The sequence below is a fragment of the Diabrotica virgifera genome, chromosome 6 (assembly GCF_917563875.1).
Source record: "Diabrotica virgifera virgifera chromosome 6, PGI_DIABVI_V3a".
NCBI classification, from domain to species: Eukaryota; Metazoa; Arthropoda; class Insecta; order Coleoptera; family Chrysomelidae; genus Diabrotica; species Diabrotica virgifera.
Genome location: NC_065448.1, coordinates 33,470,552 through 33,481,681, shown reverse-complemented (window position 1 = coordinate 33,481,681; position 11,130 = coordinate 33,470,552). Strand labels below are relative to the sequence as shown.

General features: G+C 33.3%; 1 non-coding gene across 1 annotated transcript; it reads left to right on the top strand.

Annotated features, from left to right (window-relative positions):
• The first annotated feature begins 829 nt into the window (after window positions 1-829).
• Window positions 830-911, top strand: Trnas-cga (transfer RNA serine (anticodon CGA)). Its single transcript has one exon. It is a non-coding gene; the product is annotated as a tRNA-Ser (tRNA).
• The last annotated feature ends 10,219 nt before the right edge of the window (window positions 912-11,130 follow it).

The window sequence follows — 11,130 nt, the reverse complement described above, 5'->3', positions numbered from 1 at the left end:
GCCCAGGGACTAATTCAGCCATTTCTCAAAAACGCACCCCTTTAAATGGTAGCACTCCGCGGCTTTTTCATATATAGAGATTCATTGACCATATGAAGTAATAAAACCCCGTTAACGTTGTAGTTCCTTTCTATAGTACATAATCAATAGCATACTACCTAATATACTTTTTCCACACCTTTTTTAGACTTAACTGATAACTTAAAAGGTTTAGCAACGAACAACATAAGTGTTATACATAATGTTACAACATAATGTGCGCATGCGCGCAGAATAATAAAAATTCACTCCCTATCGCGCCTAAAGTAGTATAACTTCAAAAAGTTGCTTTTGAAGGAAATATTTGAAATTAAAAATCACACTAAATTTTCTCTTTTTTTTCACCTTTGTAACTTATTAAAATAAACATTCTAGAAGTTTTCAGTGACTCTCGACTCTCGGTAATAATGTAATCTTTCATTCTCCGTTTAAAGTTTTCAAAAATAGGTACTACATATTAAGTAGTTTTCTCAGAATTCGAAAAAAAAAAATAATGCATTTATTGCAATAATGCATTTATAAAAAATAATGCATTGGACCAAGATTTTGTGCCTATCCCCTTAATTATTATACAACTTCTATAATAATAATTATAGACATATTCTATGTTATTACTGACTGATTTATATAATAAAATTCCCTTTATATCATGCAGATAATAATATTTATAATATTCAATATGTAGAATACATACTATAAAACTCTATTAATTTATGTATAAAACTAAACAAATCAATAATATCTATAGCCCACTAAATTGACATAGACTTTTCGCAAGCAATTTATACAAGCTGCGATGTCCGAGTGGTTAAGGAGTTTGACTCGAAATCAAATGGGCTCTGCCCGCACAGGTTCGAATCCTGTTCGCAGCGAACTTTTTTGTTTTTTTTCGTCAGATTTTTTAATTTAAATGGATAGGTAATAATTACATATTATAAATGTATATAATTGTTTTAATCAGAAGTGTAATTATTAATTAAATTTAATTTTAAAGAGGTATAGGAAGAGATATTTATTAGAGGAAAATATATAGAAGAAAACGAGGAAAATAATATAATATATAGAGGAAAATATAGTATACATACTAATATAAATATGTAGTATGTATAAACTACTGTGATGGCAACGTGGCATTAGATAGAAAACAAAGTGTTTTAATTTTCGCCTGCATTTTACCCGATTTTCGCGTGGTGCAGCGAACATTGAATGCTGAGTGAGTGAAAAAGGTAAGGTATAAACTGTGCCCTACCTAATGCAAGAATAATATAAGTAAAAACGGTAAAAAATAGTATAAAATACTAAACGGACAAATAAAAGTGAGGTTAACAGCTAACAGATAAGCTTATAAACACTGGCGAACGCTGGTCAAATTTCAAGCGGTGTTGCCGGATTTAAAAAAAATAGAAACACCTGCCGAAAAACAAAAGCAATTTTGGTGCGTGGATAATTGGGCATACCTCCGCGTGGTTGAAACGGGTGTGCCCAGTTAACGCTACGTACAAAATGGCTGAGAACGAGTATAATGTGGACGAAAAGACAAGAAAAAGAGGAGATGAATCGGAAGATGAGGCAGACGATAGCAGAAGTAAAAAAGTACATCGGTCGCCTGGGAATGATAGGCAACTAGAAAAAATATTGGAGAGCCTAAATATTATCACAATGGAAATAAGGGAACTAAGAGAAGAACAAAAAGAGTACAGAGCGGAAATGAAGGAACTCAGACAAGAAAATGAAAAGCTGAAACAGGAAAACAGAGAAACCCAACAAAAAGTGGAAGAATTGGAAAATAAAATAGACAGAATGGAAAAGGACAAAAGACGAAATAATATAATACTGCAGGGAGTAGATATGGATACCTACGATCAAAACATAACAAAAGATAACGTCCAAGATTTTTTATGCAATGCACTAAAAGTTGAGACAAAAATAAAAAGCGCAAGAAAAATTGGAAGTAAATCCTGCTTGATTGAGCTCGAAAATGCAACGGACAAAGAAGAAATTATGAAAAATAAAGGCAAATTGAGAGACATAAAGGGAAAAGAAATATATATTAATGACGACATGGACAAAAATGAACGGATGATACAGGGTAAAATCAGAACGAAGGCAAAAGAGGCTAAATTGGAAGGAAAAAACGTCAAGGTAGGATTTCAAAAAATAAAAATAAATGAGGAGGTATGGACATGGAATAAACATCAGCAACAACTCTTAAAAATAGAAACCCAAAACAGAAACCAAAAAAACTAAACGACGTAAATGAAACGGTAGCAACAACGGCAATGGACAAGGAGACGATTGGGATTAAAAACAAGAAAATGAAAACTAATTTGGGAACATGGAACGTAAGAGGCACTTATGAAACGGGAAAACTTAAAGAATTAATTAGAGAAACAAAAAGATATGAAATAGATATATTAGCTTTACAAGAAACAAAACAATTAGACACAGAAATAGTAGAAATAGATGATATAATATTTTTTAAAAGTGGGGGGAATAACAGATTGCTAGGAACAGGCTTTATCATACAGAAAAGATGGAAAACCAGAGTGATGAATTTCAAGCCGATATCAGATAGAATGTGCACAATCAGGTTAAAAGGGAATCAACGAAACATAAGCATAATAAATGTACATGCACCAATAGAAGACGCCACCGAAGAAGACAAAGATGCATACTATGAGCAACTAGAGAGAGAATATGACAGATTACCAGCATTTGATATCAAAATAGTAATGGGAGACTGCAATGCTAAAGTGGGAAAAGAGGATATATATGAAAATATAACAGGAAAATACAGTAAACACGATGTATCAAATGATAATGGTCAACGAATTATAGGTTTTGCCACAGAAAGACAAATGGTAATAAAAAGCACATACCAACGCAGAAAAGATATACATAAAGGAACGTGGATTTCCCCTGACAAAAGGACAATAAATCAAATAGACCACATATTAATAGAGAAGAAGCACGCCCATAATATAATAAATATAAAAAGTTTGAGAGGAGCGGAATGTGACTCAGATCACTTTTTGGTAAGAGCAGCCTATAGAATAAATGCTAATATAAAGAAAGACAATCAAAGGGACAAAGAAATCAAAAAACAATTCAACACAGCAATACTAAAAGATAATATGACACAGAAGAAGTACGAACAACAAATAACCAGCAGACTAAACGAAGAACCAGAAACACTAGACCCGGAAGAAAAGTGGGAAAGCATAAAAGAAGCAGTTTTAAACACCAGTAAAGAAATATTAATTAAAGGTAATAGAAAACAAAAAGCAAAAGAATGGTATGATGAGGAATGTCAAAAAATAGCAGAAGAAATTAGAAAAATAAGAATAAAAAACTTAAGAAATAATAGTGACATTAGCACACAAGAATATAGAGAATTGAAGAGAATTATGAAGAGAACATGCAGAAATAAAAAAAGAAAATACAACGAAGAAAAACTCAAAGTGATAGAGGAAAAATTCCAAAAAAAGGAAATAAGATCCTTTTACCAGGAAACAAGAAAAATGGAAAGGGGATATCAGAAACATAACCCATATATGAAAAATGAGGAAGGAATATTAATAAATGAACCCGGGGAAATAATGAGAAATTGGCAAACTTATTTTACACAACTTTTAAACAAAAACGAAGAAGAAAGGGGAACAATCCAGGAAATTGAAGATGACCATATAGTAATAGAAACACCTACGAGGGAAGAAATAGAAAATGAAATAAGAGGGCTAAAAAACAATAAAAGCCCAGGAATAACGGAAATATCGGCGGAAATGATAAAGGCAGGAGGAAAAAGACTACACAAGGAGATACATAGCCTGATAAAAAGTATATGGGAAACAGAAAGAATGCCAGGAGAATGGACCAGGGCAAGGATATGCCCCATACATAAAAAAGGTGATAAAATGAGATGTGAAAATTATAGAGGTATCGCGTTGCTAGAAGTCGTGTACAAAATATTGACAAACATCTTAAGAAAAAAGCTGAATCAATACACGGAAAAGATATTGGGCGAATATCAGGCAGGATTCAGAAGTAATAGGTCGACGACAGACCAAATATTTGCGTTAAAAGAAATCCAAACTACGTGCTACGAACATAAAATAGCAGTATACGTCCTGTTCGTCGACTTTAAACAGGCCTATGATACGGTAAAGCGGCAACAGATGTACGCACTAATGAAAGAAATGGGCATACCAAGTAAAATCGTCAGGATGGTAAAGATGACTATGGATAACTCCACAAACGAAATAGCATGGAAGGGACATAAATCAAATAATTTTGAAACAAAGGAAGGATTAAGACAAGGAGACCCACTATCAACGACTCTTTTTAATGTAATACTGGAAGGAATAATCAGGAAAAGTAAAATAAGCACACAGGAAACGATTTTTAAAAATGGCCACCAATGTATTGCATTCGCAGATGATCTAACATTATTATCGACAAGTAAGAAAGACAGCGGCGGCTCGTGGGTCAATCTTCAGGGGGGTCATTTTGGTTTGAAAACTTCAAACTGTTGATTTTTTAAAGTATTTAAAAGATCTTTTAGCATTTATATTTTAGATAAAAAATACAGACTTAGATAAAACTCAATACTATTTACCCTAGTTTTCCGAAAATTAAATTTGTCTTTTTTTAGAGTAAATCTTTTAAAAAATATAGGAAAAATGGTATGAACAGGTTATTGACTGATATATACACACACCGGCAAAATTAGCCGAACACGTTAAAAATGGGATATGTTTGATGTCTCGTATTTCATAAACCAGTAGTCCGATTTGAGTGACTCTTTTAGTATCTTAAAGCCTTATTATTCGAGAATATCGTTGTAATAATATTATTGCTAGACAGGTAAATACCATTTTATACCGGGTGTATCAATCATACTGTGTTTTTTTCTTAAAGTTTCGAACACCCTGTGGAATATTCTAGCATATGTAAACTATTAAAATTAATACTCGATTGTAGACTTAGGCTTGCTTAATAATTTCCTTTTCGATTTATTTACTTATGTGAGAAAATAAAAAAGTTATGTGCGTTAACAACTGTCCATGTTTTTCATCAATAAATCCTCAAAGTAGGGGAGGAAAGTATACTAAATTTGCAGTTACTCGAGCGTTATGGGGACCTATTGGATTGTGAAGAGTATGTACTAAAATCAGAAAAAGGTTGAGTTAAGTTTTCCATAAAGTGGGAGACTTTTCATTTTTTAATTTAATTTTCCATTTGAAATAATCGTTTTTTTCCGATTATAGCGCTATCTATCCATAATTCGAAAAAATGTGTCGAATAAAAGTTGCTTATTTTTACGTAAAGAATCCAAATCTGCAATAAAAATAGGGGGCTCTAATTTAAGATTTTAAATTAAATCCCCACCCCACCTCCGTGGGGGCTCGTGACACCCCACGGAGAGGGGTGGGGGTAAATTAAAAATTATAAATACGAACCCTGCGATATTTTTCGAAATAAACATCAGATCGTAAAACTGCAAAATACACATATTCAATATTTTTCAAAAATCTACCGAATGGCACCAAACACGACTCCCCACGGAGGTGGGGTGGAGGGTTACATTAAAATATTAAATAGGAGCCCCCAATTTTTATTTCAGATTTGGATCCTTGACGTAAAAATAAGCAACTTTTATTCGCAACATTTTTTCCTATTATGGATAAATAGCGCTATAATCGGAAAAAACGATTGGTGGAAATGGAAAATTAAATTGAAAAATGAACAGTCCCACACTTTATGGAAAACTTAACTTAACTTTTTTTGGTTGTAGCACCCACTCTTCACAATCCACTCCAGGTGACAAGAACGCTCGAGTAATTGCAAATTTAGCATACTTTTCTCCCCTACTATGAGGATTTATTGATAAAAAAACATGGATAGTTGTTAAAGCATATAACTTTTTTATTTTCCAACATAAGCAAATGAATCAAAAAAGAAAATGTTAAGAAAGCATAATTCTACAATCCAGTTTTAATTTTAATATTTTATATATGCTGGAATATTCCACAGGGTGTTCCGAACTTTAAGAAAAAAACACAGTATGCTTGTTACACCCGGTATAAAATGACATTTACCTGTCTAGCAACAATATTATTACGTCGATATTCTTAAATAATAAGGCTATAACATACCAAAAGAATCACTCAAATCGGTTCACTGGTTTATAAAATACGAGACATCAAACATGTCCCATTTTTAACGTGTTCGGCTAATTTTGCCGGTGTGTGTAGATAGGAATATTTATAGTATAATAAATTGTAAATTTATTAAAACGAAACTTACTTTAAATATTTTTATATTTTAAGTCAATTCTTCTATCCTTTAGTTCTGCAAAATAGTCTATGACCTTCTCATTGAAATTTGGAATGCTCTTGACAAGCGTTTTCTCGATGCTCAGCATAGACAAGGCACTAAGTCTAGGTTGTCCCATCGTATTACGCAGGAATGTTTTTACTCTTTTTAAAGTAGAAAAACATCTCTCACTTTCCACGGTTGTCATAGGGAGTGTGCACAAAATATTTAATAACTTCACTGCTTCAGAAAATGTTTCAGACAAATTCATGTTAATAAAAAGCTGAAGTATGGCTACTGCACCAGCACTATTGCGAAAATCCTCACGACAATATAAGACTTCAAGTTCCGATTTTAGTTTGGAAATATTCACTGTGGGATAATTAGCCGTCACCATTTTTAAAATATTTTGCGGAAAGTTGGTAGTGTATGCTTCAAATTTCTCTATGTAGAATAACTGTGAAATCATGAGATGATCATTGAAACTAAACCTGTGATTTATTTCAGATATAATAATATCACAAATTTCAAGTGCAGTTCGTCGCTTTGGATCCTCTGCAGTAGTTTTTCTTTTTTTTGCTGTTGATGTGCTTGGTACTTCTGATTCCAAAATAGTATTTCTAATTATTTGGATATTGTTGTTAAAAGACAGGATACAATTTTTGACAGATATAACATCAATGTCTCGCATTTGCAATTGTTTAAACAATATATCAACATGGGGCATTATTTTATGGAAAAAATTTAACCAAAATAAAAAATGCTCATCTTCCAAATGTCTTTTTAAACCAGTTGCTTGATTTATATTGTTACCATCTTGCTCCTCATCAATAATTTCCTCTAAGCAAGATTTTAAATCATCTTTATAAGTGTATACAATTTCAACACATTTTGTATTGAAAGCCCATCGAGTAGGCGCAGCTTTAGGTAGCCTTACTTTAACCACTCTATCCAGAACCATCGTACGTTTTGGAGATCGGCCGAAAAAGGACGAAAATCCGTGTAAATTTGCAAAAAATATTTTTATCGGTTTGTGTTGACTCGCCGCTTTTTGGAGGATAAGATTAAATTGATGGGCATAGCAGTGAATGAAGTGTGCATTTGGGTATATTTCTTTAATTTTTGTTTGTACTCCTCCCAGTTTACCGCTCATGACTGATGCACCATCGTAACTTTGGGCAATCAATTTTTCAGGTGCTTCATTAATTTTTAATAATTGAAGTTCTTCCAATATTACATTAGTTAAATGTTGTGCTGTAGTACCTAGGGGGTTAACAAATTTCCAAAATCTTTCATGTACAATACCAGTTAATACATATCGCAATATGATAATCATCTGCGTTTTATTGGAGCTGTCTGTGGTCTCATCTACTTGAATGGCCACAAAATTTGTCTGGCCAATCTCCTTCATGATATGAGTATGCACAATGGCTAACATTGATTCTAAAATATCGTTCTGAATTGTTTTCGATGTTCCTTTAAATACTGTACTTTTTTCAATGTGTTCTTTAAACATTAAATCCAGTTCAGAAACAAAATCGATAAGGCCCAGAAAAATTCCACGATTATTGGAGCTGTCACTTTCGTCATGACCGCGCAATGCAATTTCGAAAACTCCACAAAATTTTACACAGTCGATTAGTTTGTTTAAAATATACCTATTTTTAGATACCAATTCATTAAAGTCATGCACAGATTTACGATATACACTATCAAGTTGCTGTCTTATGTTAACACGTCCTAAACTTGCGTAACTCATTGATGAATTTATATGAGTAGTTGAAGAGGCATGTTTTGTAATTTTCACTTTTAAATGCTTAATGTCAGTTACTCCATTTTTCGCCCATACAGCGTCATTCGAAAACAGTAAACACGGATAGCAAAAAAATGCATTTCTCACACTGCAGCCACAAATCCAATCACACAAATTGTACATTGATTCTTTAAAATATCTTTGAATGTCCTTACCCCTATCCTTTGTTGTTTGTTTTAAATTCATGTTTGGTTTTGGTCGACCACTTTCTTTTTTCTCAAGCCGCCGTTCATAATTTAGTGTTCCAGCAGATTTTAAGGCAATTATTTCGTCAACAACACTCATCTTGTTTTCTAACTAAACGTGAGGCCGTCGACTCTACTAGAGGTATACGACGGAAAGGTCACTCCCACTCTCGCCCACGAAATTGCTATCTGCCGTCTCTTTTCTATTTTACATGCATTTGTCCATAAGCCATAAGAACTGTATATAGACAATTTAAAATACGGCCCAGCCACGGGCTTGTGTATAGCGCGAGGCGCGACGTTATTATATCTATTATATTTGTTTTGCCAATGGAGACTGCTGAGAGAGAATTTTATATTTCAGAGTGAAGTTTTAGATAAAAGATATTTTTAATAAAATTGGTATTTTTATGAGATTATTTTAGGGGGGTCATTGACCAATTGACCCTAAGGAGGAGCCGCGCTTGAAGAAAGAGCTAACAAAATTAATGAGCAATATAATAAAACAAGCCAAACCTTTTGGTCTTCTCATAAATAAGGAAAAGACAAAATACATGATAATGGGAGAAACAGATAAAGAAAATGAAGACAATTTCACATTGGAGATAGAAGGAGAAAATGTATGCGCATTTAAAAGAGTTTCAGAATTTACATACCTGGGTGTAAAAGTAGATGAAAAGGGACATGGGGAAGGGGAAATAAAAGCAAGAATAGCAAAAGCAAACAAAAAGTATGGAGCATTGCGTCCATTAATGAAATCCAAAGATGTGTCAAGAAAAACAAAAATAAGAATCTACAAAACAGTTATCAGACCTACAGCTACATATGCATGTGAAACATGGGTGCTTAAAAAATCAGAAATAGACCTTTTAGAAAGATGGGAGAGGAAAATACAACGAGCAATATATGGAGGCGTGAAAATAGACGGTCAATGGAGAAGAAGAAATAATAAGGAACTTGAAGAACTATATAATGAACCAAAAATAACGACGGCAATCAAAGCACAGAGAATACGATACTTAGGACACATAGAAAGAATGGGAAAGGCGAGAATGCCAAAAATGGTTCTATTACGTAAGCCAATACAAAAAAGAAGAATAGGAAGACCAAGAAGGAGATGGAAGGACAGCGTATATGAAGACTTAAAACAAAGTAATATTGTAAACTGGAAAGAAAAAGCTTTGGACAGAAAACAATGGAAGGAAGTGGTGAAGAAATGTATGGAAAGACTATAATGTTAAGTGTAGTATTAAGTGTTTTATACAAACAAATGTAATATTGTATATATTACAGTAGTATAGGATATAGCATTATATATAAATATGTAATAGTAATTGTAAGGAAAAATTAAATCTTTCAGCCCTAGGCCTTCACGGCCTGTTGAGCTTAATAAATATAATATAAATATAAACTACTGTAAATTTGGTTTATTTGAAAATAATAATCCAATTTTGATTATACAGATGTCTGTATAGTACAGAGTGGACAAAAAGTCTGGAAACGGCTAATTATTTAGATATTAAATTGATACCTAGTCCGAATTATACAAAAACCGGAATACGTTCATTCTGCAATAAGATTTTAAATTTAATACTTGCAATGTTGCCAGATTTATCATTTTTTTAGCATCATTAGTCACTTTTTTTTTACATACAACCCCTGTATCTTGTACCTTTATTGAAATCTTCACTTTAATACCAATACAATATTTTTTATTTTATGTATTTTATGTAAATTAGTAAAGAAGAGCCAAAACTATTTATTAATCGTCTCAATAAAAATTTTGATTCAAACTATGTTCATAACTAAATTTGAACATACTGATGAAAAATTGGACACGCGCCAACTCGTAACTCTTAATGACACACTTTTTTAAATCAAAATGTACACCGGCCAATTCGTAACTTTTCTACTAGGTACCTTTTTTTTTTTTTTTTTTTTTTTTTTTTGGAATGAGGTGGAAAGATTCGTAAATCGACTAGGGAAGGTGTCCCTAGTACTGTTGGATTCAACCAAACCAGAGACATACGCCGACGGCACGGTGTCAAAACTAAGTGACAGAGGGCCCCCTTCGGACATCCCTGCCAGGTCACCTACCAACTAAAACCACCCCCTCTTCGACCCGAGGTATCCCTGGACGAGTTCATTAGCGAACGAAACATGGGGATACCCCGCGCAGACCGGATTAAAGGTGCCCTTAGAGCTATTTATTATATCTACAACACTTACCTAATAGCGGTGAGCGTGTAGGGAAAAGATCTAGTTCCCAAGCGAAGGAACTTGGAAACATTGAGAAAAAAAAAGAGAAGATAACTCGATACATTTTTATACAATAAAGAAGAAAGAAAGAAATAAAGTTTTTATTTTTTTTTATTTTTTTATTTTTTTTTACAGTTGACCGCTATGAAGGAGGTAGACTCCCTCACCCAGCTTGTTCTAATCTTTCCATTATAGACTTTCTTTTCATGATGCTTGTTATATGGTCGATTATACACTCGAAATTCTCTTTGCTGGTCATTGCAATCTGCATGATGTTGTTGGGCGAGATAGCACCAAACCTATTCTGCAGCCTTTGTTGTTCTACGACGAAAACATTGCACCGGAAAATGCAATGTTCCGCATCGTCCCTCTCGTGACACGTGGTGCATATATCATCGTTGGTTTTTTTGATGCCATATGTGTAAGACCTAAAAGATCCATGACCCGTCAGGAACTGAGTAAAGTAGTAATTTACCCGTTTAAATTTACAGTTGTACCAAGCTACAACATCGGGGATCA